At 37.2% G+C, this 18,168-nt stretch overlaps 1 protein-coding gene across 4 annotated transcripts in view; it reads right to left on the reverse strand.

The window, feature by feature from the left end:
- Positions 1-18,168, reverse strand: part of corn (cornetto) — a 321,107-nt gene that overhangs the window by 140,962 nt on the left and 161,977 nt on the right. For 2 of the 4 annotated variants that reach the window (XM_069815995.1, XM_069815992.1), the window contains exon 3: positions 17,504-17,595. The exons of 1 other annotated variant lie outside the window; for it this stretch is intronic. The gene's annotated coding sequence lies outside the window, so the exon portion shown is untranslated. Of the gene's footprint in view, positions 1-17,503; positions 17,643-18,168 lie in introns of those variants that run through there. One more of the 4 variants, XM_069815993.1, reaches the window with a different exon arrangement.

An 18,168-nucleotide genomic window follows, 5' to 3' on the forward strand; every position in this document is an offset into this window, starting at 1 on the left:
GCAAGTACGTAATAGCATTTTGCGATGAAGAGAAACAAACAGGTCAATATCTGTTTCCTATAAATCAGGCAACGAGAAGAGCATCTGATATCACAGGTGAGGCTTATTTTATTTCAATTGATTATGTATTAAAATTACTTACTTAACTAATACTAATAATACAACATTTTATGTAATTTATATAGGCAGGTCAGAACTCCTAATAAAGAAAATCAGGAGAGAGGGAGTCTGTGCAGGAGATGAAAAGCTAGAATCACCAGGGAAGAACAGACCAAGGGAACTTTTAATTATTGTAGATGATATGAACCGATGTATTTTAAGAAGAAAGATACAAGAATTTTATACCGTTCAGAAAAAAGTTTCAACATTGAAGAAATTACTGAAGATTGCGAGAGAAGTAATAATTTCCAAGGTTGGAGAGAAAAACTACGAAAAGTGATTCGAGACATGGGATTTAGGTTTAAAAAATGTAGAAATACAAGATGTATTTTGATTGAAAGAAATGATATTGTAGCATGGAGGACCAGTTATTTATGACACCGTTTGACGGAAGTTTGGCAACGTCCCTATTCGGCAAGGTTCGTGGCGTGCTGTTTAACGTGGAGGAAAGCGGGTGCAATGGAGTGAGTACAGGCGTTAACTTTTCCAAGAACGACGACAGCGCTGTAGAGGCACAGATCAGATGGTCCGCCAATACTTTAGTGAATTTCTTTCTGCACTGTTGGTATGAGTGATGGTGGTATTACGAAGAAATTACTGATATCAAATTAACATGTCAAATAATCACCATATATTGTATTCCTAGGTGATATAGTGTTAAAAGTTGTGTAATCAAGATGTACTGATATTAGGCCTATAGGGTTATTCAAAGGTAGGTTCCCATCTTGAAACAGTGTATCTTCACCCATGTATTGTGGGTCCCTATCACCACGGCATGGCGCGTCCTCAGGTTGCGGATCGAGGAGACGTCCTCTAGATATGGAGGGTAGCTGTGAATATATTGAATAAGCAGTCGCGGACAGCCGATGAGGGGTGGTCCTCCAGCTTGGGGGTTGGGCGAAGGGCTAACAATCCATCACCGTAAAAACCAGCTTGTTACGAAACCTTCAAATAAGCCTCTCGGAATGGGACTGATTCTCTGGCACGACCACCATTATGAGGTCGAAATTTCAAATAGGTTTGCCGTATTAGCAAGTTCCGATGAAGTTGAGGAAGAGTTAGATATTAATAGCTTGTGGGAAAATATCCGAGATAATATCAAAATTGCAGCTGAACAGAGCATAGGTTATTATGAAACTAAGAAAAAGAAACCGTGGTTTGATGAAGATTGTTGCATGGTAGTAGAAAGAAGGAAACAGGCAAAATTGAAATTCTTACAGAATCCAGTTGAGGCGAATAAAGATAATTATTTCAATAAAAGACGGGAAGCAAATCGTACACTTCGAATAAAAAGAGAAAAAACATGTGTTTGAGAATAAGGTGCTTAGGAAACTATTTGGGGCTAAGAGGGATGAAGTTACAGGAGAATGGAGAAAGTTACACAACACAGAACTGCACACATTGTATTATTCACCTGACATACTTAGAAACATTAAATCCAGACGTTTGAGATGGGCAGGGCATATAGCACGTATGGGCGAATACAGAACTGCATATAGAGTGTTAATTGGGAGGCCTGAGGGAAAAAAGACCTTTGGGGAAGCCGAGACGTAGATGGGAAGATAATATTAAAATGGATTTGAGGGAGGTGGGATATGATGATAGAGACTGGATTAATCTTGCTCAGAATAGGGACCGATGGTGGGCTTATGTGAGGGCGGCAATGTACCTCCAGGTTCCTTAAAAGCCAGTAAGTAAGTAAGTATTACGTATTATTATTATTATTATTATTATTATTATTATTATTATTCGTGAAATAAAGCCCAGTTCCAGATTGGACAATATATTCAAAGTATACAGTAAACGGGCATTATTAATCGTTACTACACGGTTTCAGCAAATAAAGGTTTTCAATTCTATATAATTCAGATTCATACATCCAAAAGTTATACGAGTAAAATGCATAAAGAACAGAATCAAACGTGTGTAACGACATCTGCGCCCACGAAATACATTCTGCAAGCACCACTGAGCTAGCAAGCGTTAGCAATACACGATTTCACCTTACTTGTCATATTTCACAATTCCTGTCTATACGTATGCAGCGAGGAATGAAATATCTTGCTTCCCCACGCATCCCTGCACTTTGCATATGAGAGGTCTGCAACACATGCGACACAAAAGGAGCTTGAGTACAACCGCACCTGCAGAGCCGCTACTCCATATGGATCTTTTATGCGCGGCGGTTTGTTCGCCGAGGAGAGAAAACAATCCCGAAAAGGAATTTTAAATGTCAAGTCTCATTCTTCAAGCAGATTACAATCACAATAACAACCGAAAAACGAGTTCTCAATGTCAGCAGAGGACATGTGAGGAGTGAGTCCGTGGTTTTAGTGTTTACGTAGAACCTTCTTAACAACCAATTGTTCAGTTCTGCAATACGCGTTATTTACGAATCCATCCACATATGTATTCCTATGGAAGGAAATGTAGCAGATTTTAAGCTACAGAGACTATTCATATTCAGTGAAAATTGTACAACTACTCGGTGTTCATTTCAAAGTGTGTCATTGTGCCGTTTATATTTCGGCACATCTTTCTTTTCTCTTCTATTTCTTTTAGTTTTTTTTTCTATCCTCATATTTTCTCTGTTAGTTTTGGTTATTCTCATTTTTCATAGATGGCTGGTAGTTTTTTCTTTCTGATCTAGCTCTTCTTACTTCTCGTAGATGACCTTTCTCTCTATTTTCCTTTTTTTATGCTCTGTTTCTGTTCCTATTACCAATGATAAGTTGATACCGAGGGAGCATTAATTTTTTGATCCGGGGAGAATTAATTATTTTGTAATTACGATTGCTGATTGGTCAAGAAAGTGGTGTGATTTAGATTTGGTCTGTGAAGCGAGTTTCATCTCGAAATGTAGAGGGAGCCTAGTCGTTGGGCTCGAGGAGGTCGGACGCGTGGTGGAGTGCGAGCTGTTGCGCGGGCAGGGACTGGGTTCGATAGTTCTGCCTGGGACAGAATAGTATCGGTGTGCGGGAACCTACAAGTGAATTGTAGAAGATTTTCGGGTGGAGTTTAGCGGCGTGTTTTGGGATGTATTTATTAGCTCTAGCTGCTACCATTTTCCAGACGGATTTGTGTTCAGTCAACTCTGGTAAAATTCTGGTCGGTATTTGTATTTTTGGTGGATCGTTACTCGAGTTGTGAAATACCTAAAAGCCTGCCTCTAGAATTCATCAGTTCAGTGAGTTGGTTTCGATTTATGTTTAATCAAGTTTTTGCAGTAGAACGGATTTAAACAGCATGGAATCCACGACGAAGTCGCCCATTGTTGGGTGACGTTTGAGGGGTGTATAAACTGTATAGAACGGTTACGTGTTACGAATTTATGTTGCATGCTATAATAAATAGTAGTGTTTTACAGTGAATGTGTGTTATCACTTGATTACCTCGACACCCAGATTACCATCCTGATCATAACGATTCATGGCAGGGTTACTTTATTATTTAAATGTCCTGTTTTCCTTCTAACAAGTTGAGACGTTTCAGAATGACAGAAAACCCCAATTTAAGAGAAGAAGGCCCGAGGTTGTGTCATATGTATTCCTATGGAAGGAAATGTAGCAGACTTTTAAGCTACAGAGACTATTCATATTCAGTGAAAATTGTACAACTACTCGGTGTTCATTTCAAAGTGTGTCATGACGTCACTGTTGTGAGTCAGCGATTTGAAGCGAGTTTCAGCTTATATGTCAGAGAAATTGCATATTAATCAAGGCGTTCAATCTGAACTTGAGAAAATGTACGGTATAACTTGAACGTCGTAGCAACAGATTGCGGTCTGTACTGTCTGTGTGCTACCATAACCTCTTTCGAACTTGTTTTGCGCGGGCAAGTCGTACGCAGAGTATTTGTTATCATCGGTTGCGTACGGCAACATTCCACAATGCAAATCAAATGCTCCGTGTCCATGTTGACTGTCGAAGTTAATGTCAACAAATACGTAAGTAATCGTCTTAACCCTCTCCACATATCCCGACAGTAAGAAAAAAACTCACCTCAGTACGTGTTTCCAAACAGTTCACATTCCTGCCACTACAGGTGTTACCGTGCGTATCGGTAAGTACTCTTCAAAATGAACGCCGTACTTGCTAGGCAACTTCTCTGGCACATAAGTAATATGCCTCTGCGGAAGTGTAGGAAGATTGAATTCTCTAGGCTCATCGGCTAGCCACATGACGACATACAGCGAGCCATGACACACTTTGAACTAAACACCCAGTATAATGCAGCAGTCGGCAAATTTGTACTCACGATGACGTCACTGGATGCAAACCGCAATAAATAAGATGTAATATCAATCGAGGAGGACAGAGCACTCCAGATTCCAGTGGCAGACTCTGAACACAATCATTTGACGTAGACTACACAATATTGATTTATAGATTATACATTTTTTGTTTGTTTTATTTTTACTGTGCTACAACAACTTAGGATAAAAATTGGAGATTTATCCTTCTAAGAGCTGGAAAAATTTAAATATCTTGGAGCAACAATAACAAATATAAATGACACTAGGGTGGAAATTACACGCAGAATAAATATGAGAAATGCGTGTTATTATTCGGTTGAGAAGCTTTTGCAATCTAGTTTGCTTTCAAAAAATCTGAAAGTTAGAATTTATAAAACAGTTATATTACCGGTTGCTCTGTATGGTTGTGAAACTTGGACTCTCACTTTGAGAGAGGAACAGAGATTAAGGATGTTTGAGAATAAGGTTCTTAGGAAAATATTTGGGGCTAAGAGGGATGAAGTTATAGGAAAATGGAGAAAGTTACACAACGCAGAACTGCACGCATTGTATTCTTCACCTGACATAATTAGAAACATTAAATTCAGACGTTTGAGATGGGCAGGGCATGTAGCACGTATGGACGAATCCAGAAATGCATATAGAGTGTTAGTTGGGAGACCGGAGGAAAAAGGACCTTCGGGGAGGCCGAGACGTAGATTGGAGGATAATATTAAAATGGATTTGAGGGAGATGGGATATGATGATAGAGACACAGGATAGGGACCGATGGCGGGCTTATGTGAGGGCGGCAATGAACCTGCAGGTTCTTAAAAGCCATTTGTAAGTAAGTAAGTAACAACATCTTAGGAAAATATGTCACAAATTGCCGCTCTTAATACAACTCGTAAATTTTCGTCTGCTAGTCACGATCTTTGTTTAGATTTTACAAGTTTTTGTTGAGAAAATAAATGTTCTGAAATAATATTGAATGTAGAGCCAACCATAGTAGTTTTGTAGGTTAGCGGCAAGCAATGTGTGATTAGGATTACATATATTTTTCTATGGAGAGCATTTTAAATAAATCTAAGCCAGTCTGGTGTGTTAGACAATGGAAATGTTTTTCGTCCTCAGTTATTTTCAGCTCTCTTAATAACACGTTAGTCCACCTAGTAGACTTTTTTTAAAGTCGTTTATTTTATTTTATTGGGTTATTTTACGACGCTGTATCAACATCTAGGTTATTTAGCGTCTGAATGAAATGAAGGTGGTAATGCCGGTGAAATGAGTCTGGGGTCCAGCACCGAAAGTTACCCAGCATTTGCTCGTACTGGGTTGAGGGAAAACTCAGGAAAAAACCTCAACCAGGTATTTTGCCCCGACCGGGATTAGAAACCCGGGCCACCTGGTTTCGCGGCCAGATGTGCTGACCGTTACTCCACAGATGTGGACTTTAAAGTCGTATTTCGAGTCCCGTATGTTACTACAGATACAAGGCGCTTCAATTTAAGTAATTACTTATTTAGATTGAAATTCTCTAATGGCATAGTGAAGTCAGTAGATCAATTTAAATATCTGGGATCGGTTCTCCATCAATCTGGCACATGCTTTAAACATACAAGCAAGAAATGCTATAAAACAACTTAATGGTGTGCTTTAGGATAGGGATGTTAGAATGGAGACAAAGAAAATGATACTTGATGTACTTGTAGAGAGTGACTTGACTTATGGAAGGGAGAGCTGGACTCTGACAGAAAGACAAAAAGACCGTGTTAGATCTGTGGAAATGGATGGACTAAGAAGGAGTCTATGCATATCCCGTCTCCAGAGGGTCAGAAATGACACGATTTTGGAAAAGTGGAACATACAAGAAGGTGTGATCGACCGTTTGGAATGTCGAAGACTTCAATGGTTTGGACATGTTCAGAGGATGGCCGAAGAGCGATGCCTAAAAAAGTTTTCAATTGGTCACCCCCAGGGAGGAGGAGAAAAGGGCGACCTAGACTTACATAGAGAGAGGAGGAGTTGCTGAGGCCATGGAAGGGGACAGGGCATAGTTGCGCCCCACGGTCAGATAAGATGCAGCAGATAAAAAGGGTCCCTGTTTTGTGGGCCTAGCTGCGCCCCGTTCCCATCATGTAGAGAAAATGGGCATGGCATAGTTGCGCCCCGATGAAATAGGCAGAGAAAAAGACATTACGGGATCTCGAGCCTTGTAATCAACCAACCTTATTGATTTCTTATTCGATTTAATATTCATTTTCGATACCGTTAAAATGAACACCATGAAGTTGGCAGTACTTTATTAACTGTTTTTCTACTGTTTATGCAGTTTCCTACCGTTAAAATGAACACCATGAAGTTGGCAGTACTGTACTTTATTAACTGTTTTTCTACTGTTTATGCAGTGATTATCAATAGCCTACCGTTAAAATGAACACCATGAAGTTGGCAGTACTCTATTAACTGACATATTCAAATGAGTGGGCCGTTGGAATATGGGGTCTTAGCAGTCTTGACATTTTATTAGTGATTTTCACACCGTCTGTGGCGTACAGTGAGGTTAATTTAAAATGAATGTTAAGCTTAGTGAAAAGGGTAAAGATGGTTCTAAGTTTCAATTTTCGAAACCCTGTACTGTAGGGTTAAGATATCGATGTAGAAACAAAAAATGCAGTTCATTTATTGTGTGTGATCGATTAAAAAAAGTGTTATTTTAAATAGTAAAATTGATCATGTGCTAGGCCTACCTGATTTCAGTGCAGCTATCACTGTAATATTTTTAAGTAATTTATTTATTTTATGACAATTACTTTCGTGTGTACTATGCCATGTCCATTCTGCTACATGATTTCTTCGGGGCGCAACTATGTCATGTCTCTTCTGCTACCTGATTTCTTCGGGGCGCAACTATGCCATGTCCCTTCTGCTACCTGATTTCTTCGGAGCGCAACTATGCCATGTCCATTCTGCTACCTGATTTCTTCGGGGCGCAACTATGCCATACCGATGGAAGCTAGAGGGTTGGAAAATGGATGAATGGAAAAAGGGAATAAAAGGCAACCGCTGAAAGTGGAAACGCCTATAAAAGTAAAAGTAAAAAGTAAGTTATTTATACTGGGAAGTTTTGAAATGAAAGCCCTGTATATTTTTAACATTACTACGTTATTCAATGATGCGTTTATTTATTCATTTATTCACTTTATTTTATGGTTCAATGAATTAGTCTAACTACAATGAAAAACATAATCAACTAATTTTATCAAAGAAAACAAGGTTCCATCCCCGTCATTTGTTCTGCAATTACAACAAACATGTGGCCTTTTATTTCTCGCTGTGTTTTAGTTATAATTAACACATCATCTATGATTTCATTAGTAATGAAGTTACGTATCTGTTTTGCTAATTAGCTAACTACAATACAGGTTAATATAATAAACATTTCACATTTGGTTAAGCAAACAAAACAAATGCAGGTTTGTAGGCGTGTTCTATCCTTCATATGGTATCGCATGCCTTGTAAGGAGAGAATAATAATACGATGTACAAGTTGACGTTTCAATACACAGACCCCAGACTGTTTATAAATAATTTTAAGTAGACTACAAACATGGCATCATCTCAGATGTTTGCTCACATTAACGTCAAAGACGACACGTGATGCGGGGCCTTCCCAGGGAATTAGAAACCCGTGTACTTGTCAGGGCGACGTGTGACACGCATTACGTATTACATCAGCAGCAAAAAGCTCTTCCTTGTGACCAAGTACAGCGGAGGCTCTCGGAGCACGTCATTCAAAACACGCTGCAGTTGGGGTGGGGAAAATTCCTCGACAAGTATTTATAATGCAATGATTTCCTCTCTAGTTCCATTTCTCAAAAATATTTTGTACGATCGTGTTTTTTGTTGTATTTACAGCTATTGTTGTTAAGCCTTGAAAGTTAGAATTCCCACACAGAAACTTGTTGCTAGGGAAACAATTCTTCATTACATAAACCTATCCTGAAATAGCCCCATTACAGTACACTTATTGTCACTTACTTACCATTACAGTATAGTTTTGTGAAGGCTTTGGAATAATATTGCTCTAAATTTTCAATTCAAAATATATTGTATTTGCAATTTTAAAAATATGATCATGTAAAAAAGTTGTATAATAGTTTGTGAAATGTATTACAAAATCTCGGAAATTGAAAAACTCGCTCTACTCGTTTTCCACACTTTTCCTCGATTTTGTAAAAAGTACTTCCCAACGTTGTATCTGTACTACGTAAAATATTGATGTTGTTATTAATGTCTTTCAAAGGAGATAATCGTACGGATAACAATAATGTATTCAAAACAAGTGTAGAGAACTTTTTTCTCTATCGTTACTATCATTATTGTCATCACTAACATAACTACCATATTATTAAACGTCTGCTGCTGCTACTGCTACTACTACTACTATTATTATCATTATTATTAATTAATGACAAACTACACAGATAATGAGTAACAATAATAATAATAATAATAATAATAATAATAATAATAATAATAATAATAATAATAATAACAACAACACTCGGGAGGAAATTAAACGCAGAATAAATATGGGAAATGTCTGTTATTATACGGTTGAGAAGCTTTTGTCATCTAGTCTTCTGTCAAAAAATCTGAAAGTTAGAATTTATAAAACAGTTATATTACCGATTGCTCTGTATGGTTGTGAAACTTGGACTCTCACTTTGAGAGAGGAACAGAGATTAAGGGTTCTTAGGAAAATATTTGGGGCTAAGAGGGATGAAGTTATAGGAGAATGGAGAAAGTTACACAACGCAGAGCTGCACGCAATGTATTCTTCACCTGACATAATTAGGAACATTAAATCCAGACGTTTGAGATGGGCAGGGCATGTAGAACGTTGGTCGAATCCAGAAATGCATATAGATCGGAGGGGAAAAAGACCTTTGGGGAGGCCGGGACGTAGATGGGAGGATAATATTAAAATGGATTTGAGGAAGGTGGAATGTGATGATAGGGACTGGATTAATCTTGCATAGGATAGGGATCGATGGCGGACTTATGTGAGGGCGGCAATGAACCTTCGGCTTCCTTAAAAGCCATTTGTAAGTAAGTAAGTAAGTAAGTAAGTAAGTAAGTAAGTAATAACAATAATAATTCATCTAAATTATGTGTCATTTAGTGGTACATCTTATATAAACTCAAACGCCTGGTCTAACACAGAAATACTTTATTTGGGAGTTACCTATGACGAACCTCAGTTGAATATAGTTAATGCTTCAATTTGAACCAGAGTCCTTCAATCTGGTCAAACCACCGTTTAAAAAGTCTTTATAATTTTAGGAAACAAAAAACAAACAGCAATGAATTACAAGAAAACATTTATCTTCAGCAGTACTTATGATCCAGTTCTTTGCGGTATTTAACAATTGTGGATTTATATAACTGTGCTGTGCGGTTTTGAAGGCAGGTCTATGGAAGACATGACCTATATAGTCATCCTCAGCAGTCGATTAAGTACCACGCTTGGCAATGGATGCTAATTTCGCGGGTTAAAACTCGGTCTAAAGTAATGAATTTTTAACGTGAGATGGATAATAACTCAGCATAGTTTTCTTTGAAGATTTGGTAGTTGCTATTACCAGTTCTGGTCATAATAACACTATTAAATCACATAAATTTCATGGTTTCGAGTCTTGAATTATTATATTTTAATTTGGAGCCTGCTTTACACTTCCTGTAAGCCTATTCAATGTTTTTGACACTTCTGAAATGAGTACGTGACGCTCTTGAACGGCGGTTGATAATTTTTTAACTTAATAACTCGCCTGTCTCTCACATATGATACAGAATAAAGCTGAAAAGAGGACCGGAATTGACTGCTTTGATTGATTGTTCCAGATTTGTTTGTGATTTTTCGAGAACTGAATGAATGACACAGTCATCTCTCGCATTTTAGACATACATGAATTTGAAAGAGTGCCACACACTATTAACTGTTTCGATTAACTACTCGGTTTTTAGTTCACCGCTGTCCGTCAGACGAACGGCCCGGGTGCAAATCCTGGTTGGGGATTTTTTCCTGGGTTTTCCCTCAACCAATTGATGCAGAATTGCTGGGTAACTTTCGGCGTTGGACCTCACCATCATTAATTCACATATCATCATCATCATCATCATCATCATCATCATCATCCATACCATAGCCTTAGGCTGGGATTACTATCGACGTTCGTTAGCGTTTCGTTACGGTGAACTTAGTTGAAGCTTGACAAATACAAGCTCCGTGTATTTGATTACGGTTAACGTTAAAATGCTGCTGTCAAAAAATCTGAAAGTTAGAATTTATAAAGCAGTTATATTACCGGTTGTTCTTTATGGTTGTGAAACTTGGACTCTCACTTTGAGAGACGAACATAGGTTAAGGGTGTTTGAGAATAAGGTGCTTAGGAAAATATTTGGGGCTAAGAGGGATGAAGTTACAGGAGAATGGAGGAAGCTACACAACACAGAACTGCACGCATTGTATTCTTCACCTGACATAATTAGGAACATTAAATCCAGACGTTTGAGATGGGCAGGGCATGTAACACGTATGGGCGAATCCAGAAATCCATATAGAGCATTTGTTGGAAGGCCGGAGGGAAAAAGACCTTTGAGGAGGCCGAGACGTAGATGGGAAGATAATATTAAAATGGATTTGAGGGAGGTGGGATATGATGGTAGAGACTGGATTAATCTCGCTCAGGATAGGGACCGATGGCGGGCTTATGTGAGGGCGGCAATGAACCTCCAGGTTCCTTAAAAGCCAGTAAGTAAGTAAGTTTCTGCATTTTGAAATAATAGCTTGTCTTCAAAAACCACACTTTTCGCATCACTGTGTATTGACTTCCATACGATTTTAATTGACCCTAAAAAACATAATAAGTCCTGCTCATCTTTAAAATCTAGTATTTCCAGTAGTGTATTCATGATAAATTAATGTAATGTATTTCTGAAAAAGAGTATTTCTAATTTTGTGCCTTTTTTGGCACACTGTTCAGTATTCATTTTCTCATTGCTTTTTAAACTATTATCCGAACGATAATGCGCTGAATTCCACTACTAGATACTGAATACAAATTCCCTCTACCGTATCATGTAATTGACGTGTGGAGTTGAAGGAAGGGATGAGTGATGTATTCCGGCTTGTGACGTCTGCCACAACTGGCGCCCAGTTTTGCATCCCTGTTTTAACTAAATCTAACTTAAGGACAACACAATACCAGATCATTCATACCTATGAACAATTCATATACAGAGGAAAATTCCTTGGCAAAATCGAGAATCGAACCCGAGACCTCCTGGACAGTAGATAAACTTTTAGATAATCAAAAGAATGCTTCCACGTATTTAACATCACAGCGTTAAATTAAGTGAGATCAAGCCTGGATAACCCACTGCCTCCGTTGTACGTGATTAGTTGATTACTAAGCGTTTTCCACGAGCATTAGCAAACTTGTGGGAAACTCTGTAGCCTCCAGCGATGCTGGTAGACAGCGAAGCCAAAACCGCTAACTTATAACTTACATAAAATAATAATTGATGATATTTGTTCAGAAATTATATTAAGTTATTTATAGCACAAGCCTTGCTCTACCGCCAACTCTGTTCTGCGTAATAGAGAAATTAAACTGTCAGCAAACATTAGACCGATCTCTCTCTCAAGCTGTAACAAATGGATTTGCCCACATTAATTTAAACTTGAAACAGCTAAATAATATTTCATGACATTCTCTTCCACCACATTTAATCAGTACTTTGTTCGATCTTTAGCAGAGATGTAAACACTTATAAATCATACGATATTTAATCAAATTAACGGAGATACTCTGTTTCATTAGGTAACATTTTCAACTACGGAAGAATTTGGAAAGAATCACAGCGTTAAGGCGTTTGGGAGCAAGGAGGTAGAGCTCCATACTTTCATTACCACGGCACTAGAATGAGGTGGTATAGTTAGCTGCTCTACCAACTGGGCTGCCTCATGACCTACTGTATGTGTAGGAACTAAATTATACAATTGCGTGTAGCCATTCACTTGTATCAAAACGGATAATTAAAATTTGCTTAAACAAGTCAATTGATTATTCAACAAATTTGATTTATTCCGATTTAAATTTTTTCCTTATTGAACAAACATATTAAAATACTAGCCGTACCAGTGCGCTCCGCTGCACTTGTTAGGAATAAATATAAAGTAATTACATAATTAAAATAGGACATATGGTCCAGGGAAAATTCGTGTTTGATAGAAGGATAAATCGTTTAATATGTGACTTAATTTAAATTGTATTTAAATAATTAAAATGCGATTATTTTGGTCCAGAGACCGCTCATTTAGTGCACTGATAATTCCTTTAACATGTTTCTTAATTGTTATTACATGCAAATAATTAAAATATGATAATTTGATTCAGAGAACATCCGTTTTTGATGCAATTTGGTCCCATCAAAATTTTGCTTGGAATGAAACGTATAGGAAATCATTTTTAAAGAAATTTTTGTTATGTAACATTTTTTCACAAAAATCAATAATAAGCGAGTTATTTCGGTTTATTTAATTCAGGCCCTCTTATAACCCCCCTTTTAAATAAAGTATTTGAATGCCATATAGCCTAAAATCTAAGTTACAACGAACTTAATTTATATTCCAATTTTCATATAAATCGGTTCAGCCATTATCGCGTGAAAAGGTAACAAACATCCAGACAGACAAAAATAAAAAAAAGCGATTTTTGGTTTCAGGGTGGTTAATTATACATGTTAAAACCAATTATTTTCGGAAAATCGAAAATTACCAGAAAAATTTCGGCTACAGATTTATTATTAGTATAGATTATCATAAAAATTGTCAGAAATATAAAGAATAAAAACATGTTTATTCTACCAGAAGAAATTTGACTTGTCCTTTAGTTGAACCTAAATGTTACACAACCACTGGATTAAATCACAGCCAGAGGTACGGTCTGATCCGTTTGGGTATGTATAATTTTAATTTATTATAATAAAGCTATTATGATAGCAGGAAAAATTTCTTGCTGCTTATATTATGATTAAAAGATGGGAGTTTCCATATATGACAGTCAACAATAGGCCTACATAATATGAAAGAACAAATGAAAATCGTAGATGATTAAAATGGCTACTAAAAATCAACAGCGGGCACAATGTGTTCTTTGGTATGCTAAATTTGAGATTAAAAGAGTTCAAAGGGAATTTCGACGTGAGTATGGTGTGCGTAATGTACCTAAATACGATTCCATAATGTTGTGGTATCGAACATTTGTAGAAACAGGTTCTGTGTTAAAGAAACATGCAGGAGGTCGCAGGCGAAACCCAGTACGAGAAGCAGCTATCTCTTGGCTTGGCCCCCAAACTCCCCAGATCTAACCCCTCCTGACTTCTTCGTGTGGGGTTTTGTTAAAGACATTGTCTATTCACAGAAACCCAGAAACATTGATGATCTAACAGCAAAAATAATTCAAGCTTTTCAACAAATGACCCCTCTTATGTTACAACGGACATGGGCTGAATTGCATCACCGTTATGAGTTGTGCAGGGTGCGCAATGGAGGTCATGTTGAGCTCTGAGGAATCTCCCATCTTTCAGTGTTGTGTGCACAAAGTTTCAACAAATCAAGTTCAGTAGAAAATGTTTTACGGTGTTTTTATTTTATCCATACCCAAACAGATCACCCTGTATAATTACTCTATTTTTGATAATAAATCCTAACCTAGGTTATTTTGAGTTCAATTAATTTAAGAAAAAATTAAGCAAATTATTTATTATTCATGTCCCTGTTTCCTTCTTCCTTTTTCTTAATTTCAATATACTGTTTATTCATTCCAACTTATATTTTGTTCTTGACTTCATTCTGTACTTTTATCTTCGTTGACTGACTAAAAAGAGTAACATTACATCAATTTTCAAACAAATGTTTATTGTGTTATATTTAAAAAGATAACTGTAGGGAAATATTTCATGGAATAATTTTGTGTAAATGTATATTATTTATGTTGATAATTCGATAAATAAACATTCATTAGTAGCAGCTACATGAAGCAATCCATCACCGCCACACTATGTGATTTGTATCAGCTGCCTCTCCATCCCCACTCCTCAAGTGTTGCAGGTTGCATTCAACCGTGATTCGGCGCTAGGCCTACCTATTGCTTTGGGGACGTCTGCACTAAAAAATAATATACGCAGCTTTATTTAAAAACTCTCTACATGAAGCGTTACATCGTGCAAAGGTTCCTGGGGACAAAGCAAGTCACCTCCCCTTCGTCAACGCTTTTTATATAAACTTCCAATCTCTCTCAATTTCCTAACAAGATTATGTATACACTGTAGGTCTACTGAGAACTTTGACACGTGGGAATTCTGTGCAAATCTTTGCTCTTGTCGGGCAGAGTTAGTACATGACAAACACAAACACTAGCTGCTGTACAGTGAACCGAAAAGAATCCATTTAAATCGCACTATCATCAAAAAAGAAATTTTCTCTTGTACTTAGAAAACTCAAGTGCTTACAACAGGGACCAAGTGACTTGTTTTTGTTCTGTGTTATCTTGTTTTATCTCAGGCTTTGATCTTGACGTAGAGCGTACGATGGCGCCGCGTTTAAGGCGTTGCCCTTCAACCGAAAAGTTGCGAGCTCGTGTCGAAATGGGATCATGGATTTTCTTCATTTATGCGCCCGGACTATGGTCCTCAATTCACACAGCTTCTTGATAATAGGATTGAAAAATGGCTCCATATTATTTTTTGCACCAATATCGCGAAGTAGAAGCGGAAAAACTTCAGATCACGTTGTATAGTTGGACAATTTTATACTGTACTCAATTTAATTTTAACTGCGTCAGCATAGGCATTTTATAAAAATTGAAAAATTGTAAATTTAAATTTATATACTATAATTGCAATAGACATAAGACAAATTGTATTGTATAATTATTAATTTCAATTCAGGAATCCACCCCTGAGCACGAGTTCTACTCTTTCAGGGGCGAGCTAAAGTTTTTCTGTATATATATCATATTTTATGTTACAATTATTAGCAAAATAATAAATAAATAAATAAATAAATAAATAAATAAATAAATAAATAAATAAATATCATTATTTTGATCTCATTCCGTAACAATTCCAATAAGGTTCATACATGGATCCCGTACTCTGCATGTATGGGGTAAATAATGGGGAATTAGTATAACATATTGTATTTACACATGATTAATTTGACAGAATTTTATGGCAAACGATTTGCGGAGCGAATAATCGTATAAAATTCCTGAAGAAAACGCTAATGCACGAGTACTAGACGATCCTGAGGAGTCCCGTAAAGAATCCTTAATCCAATATCCTGAATGACCATTTCCTAGAAAGGAAATAAATCTCCGATATTGAATGTTATAGTTTAATAATGGTGTGTGTATGTGTGTGTATGTATATATATATATATATTATATATATACACACACACACATACATATACATCCTCTGATTGACGTTCTGGCTGATATGTACATCTATTATCAGGCAGTACATCTCACTTGACAATATGTGTCAGAGGAAAAACAATTGTTTGTATGTAACTGAAGTCTGACTAGTGTAATATGTAGCTAGTCGGCGATTTATGCAATGGAGGGGGAAAGGAACTGGCCACCCTACCCCATTATCTCCTGGCCTAGTTGCATCATAAGTAGTGCCTTCTTGGTATTACTTGTGAGGTTCAAACCTGCTTTCGAACAGTTGACTAAACAATATACTTACATATACAGAGTGTCCTATTTATCTTGACCACTTAAAATAATTTTATACGGAAGCACCAAATAAAAAATTGGTTCATACAAAAGGTGTACAACTGAAAGAGAGAAATAACACTAATAGGTAGGCAACCATGTAGCGTTATTTATTAATGAGATATGAATACTAACATTGTTTGTTTAAATGACACTATGTATATATTATTCAATATTTCAATTAACCTAGTCAAGACATTTTTAAAATATATATCACATTGGATTATTGTAATAAAAAGAACGTTAATAAACGAAACGTTATACGATTCGGGAAAATGTCCATTCCGAAAAGATACTATTTGAGCAGTGGTATTGCAATCGGGAAAGAGAGTTTCGGAAAATGTCCATTCTGGAAGACTATTCGGGGTATAGAATTCGAGAAAATGTCCATTCTGGAAAGATACTATTGGGTAGGGGTATTGGAATTGGGAAAGAGGATTTCGGGAAAAAGTCCATTCTGGAAGACTATTCGGGGTATAGAATTCGAGAAAATGTCCTTTCTGGAAAGATATTATTGGGGTAGGGGTATTGGAATCGGGAAAGAGGATTTCGGGAAAATGTCCATTCTGGAAGACTGTTCGTGGTATTGGATTCGGGAAGGAGGATTCGGTAAAATGTCCACTTTGGAAATAGACTATTCTGGATATTGGATTCGAAAAAGAGGATTCGGGAAAATGTCCATTCTGCAAGAATATTCGCGGTATTGGATTCAGGAAAATGTCCATTCTGGAAGACTATTCGGGGTATAGAATTCGAGAAAATGTCCATTCTGGAAGACTATTCGGGGTACTGGATTCGGGGAAAAGCTCGGGAACGAACCCTGAAACACAAAATACGATACACGACAAGCAAACTAACAACACTTCAGTGAGAATCTATCTCGGGACAGCAGAGGCGAGTGTGTCGTTGCTTTATCATGGTGGCTAATCTTCCTTTAAATAAAGGTTAAAATTACTTGCACAGATCAAATTTATCGCTACGTATCTTATCCATGTAATCCTAGTTAATTTCGCGCCATGTACATGGTCAACACCTACTATGAAAACAAACACGAAAAGCACAATGACGATAGAACATTCCGAACTAACGACGCTTAACACATGAGTCAACACCAATAATTACATGTGAAATTCATCTCACGTGTACAGAGTATATCGATTTTTAGCTATCAAACAGTGTTTACTATGAAAGACCAGTTGCTATGGAAACACCCCTATACAACGTATAAATATAAGCAGTAGGGGAAGTTCCTTCTTACCCTTGAGTCCAGACGACAGTTGCAGTCCAGGCGTTGATTGCGTCGAGGGTTGGGTCGGGCGGGTCTGATCAATTCCATTCACCCAACTAGCACTGCGATCAAAGAAAGCGATATGCAATTACTGCAAAGATTCCTACGGCTCAACAGACAAGACACTCTGAAACGAGGTGGCTGCAATCTTAAGCAATACTAGAAATATGATGTCTTAATTACCTACGTATATCGAATCGACGTAGCTGTTGTCAAGATAAGACAGTTTTTATCTGTTTGTGTTCTGAGAGGTCCAGCTGATAACTCAGGAATGCCACTTTTATTGTCATATTAAATTACTGCATTTCAAAGGAAAGCCATAAGCTCAATGTTCTGTAACTTGTATTAACAGGTTTAGAAATGATGAATTTTTTTACATTTTCCAAAAGACCAAGCATTCGCACACATTCTTTAAGAGGACTAATATAATTTTTAAACTTCCACAATTTTCATCAAACACTTCTGAAATTTAAACTACATAAACAGGCCTACAACACTATAATCTGTATAGGCCAGTTCTTATCTGATGGTTTTCCAATTCACTGCGGGCTAAAGCAAGGAGATGCACCGCATACTTTTTAACTTCGCTCTAGAATATGCCATTAGGAAAGTTCAGGATAACACAGAGGGTTTGG

Source organism: Periplaneta americana, chromosome 17 (assembly GCF_040183065.1).
Source record: "Periplaneta americana isolate PAMFEO1 chromosome 17, P.americana_PAMFEO1_priV1, whole genome shotgun sequence".
Taxonomy (NCBI): domain Eukaryota; kingdom Metazoa; phylum Arthropoda; class Insecta; order Blattodea; family Blattidae; genus Periplaneta; species Periplaneta americana.